The sequence below is a fragment of the Sminthopsis crassicaudata genome, chromosome 4 (assembly GCF_048593235.1).
Source record: "Sminthopsis crassicaudata isolate SCR6 chromosome 4, ASM4859323v1, whole genome shotgun sequence".
Taxonomy (NCBI): Eukaryota; Metazoa; Chordata; class Mammalia; order Dasyuromorphia; family Dasyuridae; genus Sminthopsis; species Sminthopsis crassicaudata.
The window spans coordinates 107,525,737-107,535,644 of NC_133620.1; the positions used below are offsets into that span (position 1 = coordinate 107,525,737).

Genomic DNA, 9,908 nt, shown 5'->3' on the forward strand with positions numbered 1-9,908 from the left:
CAGGAGACTATGAGGATACAAAAAGTTTTTAATTGTTATCTATTTTTTAAAAAAGGAAGAAAACAAACAAAAAATCCCAGCCTGAATTTTAAACTGTCTTCTGGAAAAGACTTTTCCAATAACAGCTGGAGACACTGTGAGAAGATAAATAGGATGGAGAAAGAAAGTATTGAGTAGAACCAAGAGAACATTGTGTACAACAACAGCAAGAGTATACGATGATCAATTCTGATGGACATGGCTCTTTTCAACAGCGAGGTGATTCAGGCCATTTCCAATGGTCTTGTGATGGAGAGAGCCATCTACACTCAGAGAGAAGATTGTAGGGACTGAGGATGGATCACAACATAGCATCTTCACTTTTCGTTGTTTGCTTGCATACTGTTTTTTTTTTTTTGATCTGATTTTTCTTATGCAGCAAGATAATTGTGTAAATATGTATAATAGAATTGCACATGTTTATATTGGATTACTAACTGGTATATAGTATATATTACTATATTGGATTACTTGCTGTCAAGGGAGAGAATGAGAAGGAAGGGAGAAGAAATGTAACAAGATTTTGCAAGAGCGAATGTTGAAGACTTATTTGTGCATGTTTTGAAAGAAAAGCTTTAATTTTTAAAAATTTTTATAATTTTTAAAATTTTATAATTATAACATTTTTTTTGACAGTACATATGCATAGGTAATTTTTTTTTACACCATTATCCCTAGTACTCCCTTCTGTTCTGAGTTTTTCCCCTCCTTCCCTTCATCCCCTCCCCTAGATGGCAGGCATTCCCATACATATTGAATATCTTATAGTATATCCTAGGTACAAAAAAAGCTTTAATTTAAAAAAAGAAAAAAATGTATCTATTTCCCAATAGAGCTGTTTAACCCTTGCTACAAATAAATATGAAGAAAATTCTTTAGAAATTTTAGCTGCAACTCTGAAAGTTAAGTTGGTTTCTGAGCTAAAAGTGAAGGGAAATTGAGCAATAGATATTGTCAAAGATGAATTTATTTGGCTATGACCTTTCTCGTAGCTAAAACAATATAAATAATAATTTCCATTGTTTGCTGTTGTTTATATTATTAACATAACATGTAGCCATTAGCTTTTGTATTTGTGTCTAGGAGATTAGAGTAAAAGATGAAAAAGAAGAAGAGGCAGAGAGAGAATATGAAAAAGTTTGAGAGAGGGAGAGAGAAGAGAAGAGGAGAAAAAAAGAAAAGAAGAGAGAAGAGAAGAGGAAATGGGAGGGGAGGAGAGAAAAACTTTCTTTTAGGGAAACAGGTTTCTTTAGGTATAATGAATAAGGAAATAATCAAACATATATATTCCTGGATTCCCTAGAATGCAGGTTGATGAGAATGAACTCAGTTGTAAGCTGAGTGGTGATCACCCTTGTAGGCTATATATGACTGTGGTTGACCCTTTTGAGATTTTGCTACATTAAAATAGTTATAATTTGTATTAATGGTGAGACTACTTAGAACAGTGAAGTCATGGATTTTTAATATATGCTCTTCAAGAGCCAGGATGCTATATCTGCAATCAGGGTTTGAAGGGAGTAACTTTAAGGGATTGGTAATTAGGGTGTCTTTTTTTATGATTGTCAGATCAAGTTCTCATAAACTATGTTCTGCACCTCTCCATTGTTAAGCCCAATGACTAAGATCTATTTCTATTTAACCTTTTACATCAATTAGCTTTCACAAATGAGTATTTGCTTCAGAGATACAGCAAGAACAAAATACATTCTTTTTCTATGATTGTCAGATCAAGTTCTCATAAACTATGTTCTGCACCTCTCCATTGTTAGGCCCAATGACTAAGATCTATTTCTATTTAACCTTTTACATCAATTAGCTTTCACAAATGAGTATTTGCTTCAGAGATACAGCAAGAACAAAATACATTTTCTCTTCCACCTGGAAGCACACTGTCCCTGAAAGCACTCCAAAGTCTGGGAGTAGACTCAACATTTAGCTTAGTTCCTACCCAACGTTGGACTGTCCATTCCAGTGTGCACTTCCAGAGAATCCTCACCTTAGCTGCTGCTGGCTCTGGTCCAGAAGGTCACTCTCTGCTCTTCAGGGAATTTACAGTGGGCTGACTGCAAACCTGGCCTGTATCCTGACTCCTAGATTGTGGTGGTTCATTGTCTCACAGTGCCAAAACTCATAAAATTGGAACCTTTATTCTCTTTGTCCTAAAATAGAAATGAATAAACCTAGAGGCCTAGCAAGAACCTAGGTTTGTTTCCTGGAGCCACTTGGATTCCTCTCTATATATCATGGTCTCTCATCACTCTGGGAGGGAAAGAGTCCCATCTTCAGGAACAAGTAGTTGAAGAGACTGAAACTGAAGCAAAAAACAAAACAAAAAAACAAAACAAAACAAAAAAAACCTAGCAGAAGTCCCTTAATATCTTTTGAATGCTTCTGTAGTTAATTAAAAAAAAAATCTTCTTGTTCACCATGTGATTAACAGATAGAACCCAGCCATATATTCCTCAGAGCACTTTCCATGCATGTCTTCCCAGCTTACCTAGAACCAGGCAAGCTCTTGTGCTTCATTTTTGGGTACATCAGCCCAATGAGCTGTCTTCTCATGAGATAGACCCATATTACCTAAATATTGAGATATGTGAGACAGTTAAATTATTCCCATATAAAATGAAAATTCCTCTTTTATTGTTTAAATTTCTTATTCTCTTTAGATTCCTTCCTCCAATCCATTCTAAATATCATCATTACATAATTCTTCCTAAAATTTCCACATTACTCAAGGATCTATATTGATCTATAAAGTACATATTATGCTTGTGTGGCTTTCAAAATCCTCTATAAGCAGATTCCTCTCTATTCCTTCAATCATCTATCCCATTACCTGGCAACATGCATCCTTTGTTTGAATCAGATGGCTTGATTCACTGCACCTAGCATAAACCAGACTGACTCCTGTGGTTGTATTTTTACGCCTCCTGTTCCTTTTACTTGGAATATGTGTCTTTCTTCTCTCCAGAAATCTACATCCTGCCAATTCCTTAAAGACTTCCTCATTTCCCATTTCTATAAAGCCTTCTCTGTTCTCCCAGCCCTTAGTGATTGTCCCTTTCTTAAAACTCTGACAGTATTATTTATGTTAATAATAAGATAATAATAATAGGGACTAGATGTGTGATTTTCTTGACATAGCAAATTTCAGGATAAGAGAAAATCCCTCTACCAATGCAGATCAGCACCTATTATTTATTTATTTTTCCAGTTTGATAGTGTTAAAGCTTTGCCTGAACCACTGAGCAGTAAAGTGATTTGCCCTGGGTCACACAGCCAATATGTGTCAGAGGCAGGACTTTAAACCCATAGCTTCCTAGTTTCAGAACCAGCTCTCTGTCCACTATGCTACAAAGCCTCTTCAATATAACAAAGATAATTATGCACTGTTTTGTGGATTGCAAAGTAATTTACTTAAATTATCATTTTTGATACAGTATCCCTGTGAAGTATTAAGTGCAGGTATCATTATCCTTCTTTGATAGATAAGTAAATTGAGGTACAAAGGTTAAATGACAAATCATAGAATTATAGAATGTCATAACTAGAAGGCATCTAAAAGTTCATTTTATGCATAGAGTTCCTTTTGTGTGTCATGAACTTTAGCAGCATGATAAAAATTATAGGTTTTTTAATCATTGGGGGAAACTGCTATATTTGAGTTAGAGATTAATGAAAATAGAGACATAATGTTTTTCCACCCAAGTTCATAGACTGCCTGAAATCTATCCATGGATCTCAGATTAAGAACTTTTGCTCTAGGGCAAACCCTAACTTTAAAAATGAAAAGATAAGTCCCAGAGAAGTGACTTGTTCAATGTCGCAGTTTATTAGTATTAGTGTGTAAGGTTACACAAAGTTGTCACTAATAAGTGACTAATAAGTCAGGACTCAGATTCTGACTGGGAATCAGTATTCTTGTTAGTTTAATGGAGTCACATCGCATGTGCATTTAACTTACTTGATTTCACTTATAGGCACTTGGGGAGAAAAAGAAAGGGAAGAAGATAAGAGCTAGAGAGGAAGGATGTATATATTATATACACAGAAAGTACATATGTGTATATGTCTCTCTCTATATAACATGCATGTCTGTCTGTGTGTATACACACATATGTATTTACACACAGAGACAAGAAAAGACAGAAAGGGGGAAGGAGAACAATTTAAATATTGTGGGTAATTCCATTCAATTTGCAATTCCCTTAGTTGATCTTATGTTTCTCATAATGTAACATTTCATCCTGCTTAATAAAGTCCTGGAATCTTCCTCTTTATCATAACCAAAGACAATCTATATTCATTTTTGTAAAGGGCTAGAACTGAGCAATGCACTTGGATAATGAAGCACGTGAGGCTAATTGCCAATTGGACGGTTCCCTATTAACTTGTTTGAAGGTTGACCCTCCCCAGCTGTTCTGTGCTGACTTGATTGGTGGGACAACGACGGGGGAAGTGACGTGTGTGGGAGGACTAGGAGGAGGGAAGAGGAAGTGAGATGCAGAAGCTGACTTAGTCTCTCCAGGTGTTTGGGGGAGCAAGGTGTGTGTGAGGTAGCTAGGCCTAACCCCCTGACCTTGACTGTAAAAGATCAAGAATAAAAATGTTTAATGATCCTGACTCCAGCTGATTTCTGGGAAGACAGAGTTCCAGCACATTTTTCTTAGACTTGTAGATTTTGTAGGCTTTTCATTAGAGCTAGTGAAAGGAATAGCTCTCCCTAACATTCCTGGTCATATAGAAGTTTCTTGATACTTTGTTTTTGTCTTTTATTTTTCTTACTCTTTTGTCTATTGTTAAAACAGGAAAAAGATGTGACTGTGATACTGTAAAACATAACGCAATATGATATATAATAAAAAAATATATATATATGAAGCCCTTTCAATATTTCCTTGATTAGTTTTTCTTTCACCTAATGCTTTCCCCAATTTACATTTCTTCTTCTATTTGAGTAAATATCTTGATTCTTTTCTCCTTGCTTATCAATATATTAATTATGTACCTGGAAAAATGTTTTCAGAACAACAATCTCATGTTCTTCTCTCTGATACAGACTGCCTTCTTTAAAGAGACATTAGCTGCTTTCTAGTCAGAACTGTTTAATAAGGGTAAGTCTGATTATATGAAATTTTCTCCTTAGGTGATGTCTTCAGAACCTAAACTCCACCGGCCACCATCCCCACCTCCCAGTTGGTAACTCCATTATATTTGTGCCTCACAAATACAATAGCTTCTATTAAGGACAATTCATCTATTAAGATTTACACATGTCATAATTTTTTTATTAAATAATACAAATAAGTTTAGTGTTTTAGTGACTTTCCTCTAATAAAGCCCATATTTGGGAAAAATTAGAAGAAAAACATAATATAGTTTCTAAACCTATTATAATCTCTTGTTCTCTACTTCCCCTGGAATCCCAGGAAATCTTTTACTGTTTATAGAATGAGAAAAGGTTTGCTCTTCTCTTAGAACTGCCAGAACCTTCTTAGTCTCTGCAGTAAAATTTCATAAGATTCTAGACATGGAGCTGGGAGGGACCTTTTAAATTATGCTTCCATTTTACAAAGGGGGAAGCTGAGGCCTAGAGAGTGACTTGCCTTACATGAGTAGAAAAATCAGAATACAAATGCATGTCCTCTGGCTCCGGATCCAGGTTCTTTCTACTAAATATATTTGCACTAGAGCTAAAGGACACTACTGGGTAACATCTATGGGCCTTAGTTTCCCCATCAATAAAAGAGAGTGAACTAGAATACCTCAAAGGTCCCTTTATGATTTTGATTCCTTGTGATCTAAGTGTATTTGAGAAGTCATCCAGTCACACTCTCCCGTTCTGCAGAGGTTTTTAATGATCTGCCTAAAGTTCAGACATTTTTCCTTAACACGGTCAGCACTTTTTATATGATATTAACTTTCTTGCTACATTCATATCATCTCATTGCTTACCATCTAACACTTCATTTAAGCTACTTTGAACAAACTAGATTCTCTTTTCTTCTCCACCTTTTGGTTTATTATTGCTTTTTCTTATGAACCTTATTAGTCATTTTATTTTCCCTCATTTCTTGTCTTTATGAAAGGTGCACTATTCCTCATACTTTATCTTCCATTTTGATAGAAGCTAATTTATTCTTCTTCCAAAAGTATCTTATGCTCCTAAGTCTTCCTACAATCTTTTTTTTTTTTTTCCCCACTAAATGAAATATTTTCCTCAAGTGATTGCTTGCCTCTTAACATCAAAAGCCATCATCAAAAGAATTTGCATATGTACTCTGGGGCTACTATCCCAACTCCCACTCTGACTGGTAAGTTGGGTCCCCAGAGAACAGCTACTTCTTGTGCCTTTCCAGGTGTTAGGGGAAACCCAGAGAAATTGGTTTTTGTTTTCTTAGCCCCATATTATCTCATGATCCCCAGCCAAGGAGATTCTCCCTTTCCTTGCTCCCATGAGTGTTAGTTTATATATATTAGTAAGCCAGATTTAATTAGTTTTAAATTAGATGGAGCAGTAGATAGAGTACTGGGTCTGGAGTCAGGAAGACTTCATATACAGTTTTGAGTGGCATCCTCATTTTGCAAATGAGGAAACTGAGGCAGATGTCAAATGATTTGCCCAGGGTCACATAGTAGGTCCAAAGCTGAATTTGAACTTAGATCTCCCCTACTCCAGACCCAACACTTTATTCACTATGCCATCTAGATTATACCTGTTTCACTTGTTTTTATCAAATCTCTAATATTGTTTAAACTTATAATCAGGGCTATATAGTTTAGCACTTATATTCTACTGATTGCATTTATGCTTCCCTAACTATGTCCAGTGTAGTAGATAGATAGTTATTTAAATACACAAGACTATTTTGCTATTCAATACAAAGGAATCCTAGGACAGCAAGGAAATGCAAATTGTTAAGTTATAGATGCTTGATTTTTGGTTCTTCAGTTCAACTTGAGCCTCCTGAAAGCACTGTTCAGTCTCTGTCTGACCCTTATTCCTAACCCCTTTTATCTTCCTATCCGCCATGTTTCCCCATTGCCTCATGATTTAGATCGCTGTATCCTTCCTTGATAATTCATTCTTGTTTCTACCTTCTACTCCGTAGTCACTTATTCCTTTCAGTTTTCTTGATCTGGGAGAAAGTGAGGGATTTACTGGTCTTCCTGAGAAAGTTATGATAGAAAGATAAATGGAATTGGGATTTTCATTTTGACTGGTGAGGGAGGGGGATACTAGTTGTTCTCTTTTGTGATTTTCTCCATGTGGAGAACTCCTTCTTCAATGCAGATGTACTACGCCAGTGCTGTGACTGTGGATACTGAGAAATTAAATTACTCTGGTCACAGATCTTGTTTGTGTCACAGGCAGCAATGAAGCCCAGGTTTTATTTATTTACTAAGGCCAGTCTCTAGCCTGCTCCCCAGCAAGGGCAGAGTGGATGGAAAGCTGATTTCAAGGGAAGGGAAGGGAATCTGGGTTCAAGTAGCCTGTGATACATATTGATTCTATGACCCTAAGCAGGTCAGTTAATCTTTTAGGGCTCCCATTCAACTTTTAAGACAAGTTGCAATGAAAATAGTGACATTTGCTCACCCTGGAGTTCTCTATGTGCATGAAGTTCCTGATCCTCCTCCTTTTTTGATAGAGGTAACAAGATTTAAAGAAGTTAAATGACTTGCTTCCCTTCCCGGAATGAGTCAGTGAATGCTCTGGTGTCAGTTCCTGTGTTATCCTACTTTCTATTTCTCTCACATACAAATTTCTTGGTTTTTGGAACAGTGTGCTTTGTTTAGTAGGCCCAGTGTTTTCATGGCCTTCTGCGGATTGACCAGCTACCACACTGGGCTTTCTCCCTCTTGATCTGATACCTGAGAGATTACAAGTCACTCTGTACTGATAAGTGGAAACAAGTGGTTTAGAATGTTTCTTCTACTCTGTATTGCTTTGCACTTACCTGGGTTAAATGTCATTGTCTAAGCAATGCTTGTAGAGTATAACATGGCTCTCAAGCTGTCTTCATTAACTCAAATCATTGTGGAATTTCCTACACTAACTTGGGCATTGCTTTTGTGTTCAAGTATGTACCCATAATTTCTGAGGACAGGGTATGCTGGCTCACAGACTCTGCTCAAATCAATTTTGAGAGTTCACACCCTTAAAATTTAATCTCTACATGGAACTCCCTAGGGGAAACTGTACCTTCCTTGTAACTTATAATTGCTCTGGGCACTGAGAGGCTGAGTTGGCCCTCATCATGTGGTGATCACATGTCAGAAAGAAGTCTAAAATTCTTATCTTTTTTTTCTTTTGTTTAAATCTGTGTTGGATCTTTATATTTTTTAATATTTTAATTAAAAAAATAATTAACACAGTACATTGGTCCAAACTCCCAGGGATCATGTTTTCCTATAAAATTGATGTTGACCTAGTTCATTAGTTATAGGGCAGAAAAGGTTGAGAGAACATGGTGTGATGGTCTGAGAAATTAAGGACAAAGGCTATTACATAAAACATCAGAGAGAAAAGATGAAAAGAAGCAGCCAGTGGACACACAGGAGTTTTAGCCTGGAAGGGCTGCAGCAGGAAGTCTTGTGGCCTGGGCAAGTGAGTCGAGGCTGCTCTCCTAGACAGTCCATCATTGCATCTGGACCCTTGACCCCTCTGTGGGCACTGAGGCTGTCCCTCAGAGGTGGCTGCTCTGGCCCTGGCCCACAGACTGGAGGCTGTAGTGGGCAGTTCGCCCGGGGAGGTCAGGAGACAGCGTGGTGGAAGTTAGAGAGACAGGAACAATGCCCATAGGCTGGTCAGAAGCTGGGGGGTAGGGACAAAGGGCAGCTGGGCTGCCAGGTTCATCTTTTGGTCCGAGTCCCAGTCCCTGGGTTTTGTCATGTTGCTGCATCTGAATGACCTGGAGAGTGGGTGTGGGGGAAGAGGGATAACTCTGGGTAGGATCCTGGGACAGGATCAGTCTTCTTGGACGGGATAGCTCCTTTTTCAGCTGAAGATCCTGAAACATAATTGAGCATGATGGGGAGCCTTAGCAGACTGAGAAGAGGAACTTCTGAAGTTGGAGAATAACCAAGACCATGAATAAAGCCAATGAAGAGTCCACAGATGTAGCTGAGGAGAGAGGTTTGGGGAAATCATCCAGGAGGCAAATAACAGGAGCCAAGGTAGCACCGAGTTCAAAGCGGGGACCCCCTAATACTCATTCTAGTGTGGAGGGAGCTGGCACCCAGCATGGCAAAAGCCAGTGGAGTGAATCCCCAAAGCCGGTCAGAGCCGACAGAGTTTCCAGCAGGACAAAGGAAGCACAGAAAAAGAATGCAAACTGTGGCGCACAAGTGACCCAATTCTGCACAGCTGCCCCCAAAGTGCTGGGTGATGGAGTGGCCAGAGGGCAAGGAGAGGGGACGCTAGCAGGCCAAAATGTAGGTGGTCAGCCTGTCAACTTCCCCATCTCCCCAAGGGCCACTAAGCCCAAGGGGGCAGCCGCAGGTCGGAGTTGGGGCGCTGACGCAAACAGAGACAGTAGCGCTGGGGGGAAGAAGGCTGACAGAACTGGGGGGCCCCCCAACACAGCATCCATTCTCACCCACCTCACTGAATTCTTGTCTAACTCCAAGGCCACTCTACACATTACTCAAATAAAAAATAATTTAAATGACATAAACACGGGCTGAAAAGAGAAGGGGGGGGTATTTTTCCATTTGACTTCCCTTGAAATTCATTTACTGACTGAGCCCAATAATTTTGTAAATGAGCATTTTGAAAGTCTTTTGCCTATTAAACTTTGTCCATATAGTAGAGTAAAATGAAGATACAGCAATTATCTAGTTATTTCTATCAGTATAGA

General features: G+C 38.3%; 1 pseudogene; it reads right to left on the reverse strand.

The window, feature by feature from the left end:
* Positions 1–8,687: 8,687 nt before the first annotated feature.
* Positions 8,688–9,908, reverse strand: part of LOC141540641 (rhomboid domain-containing protein 2-like) — a 4,727-nt pseudogene continuing 3,506 nt past the window's right edge.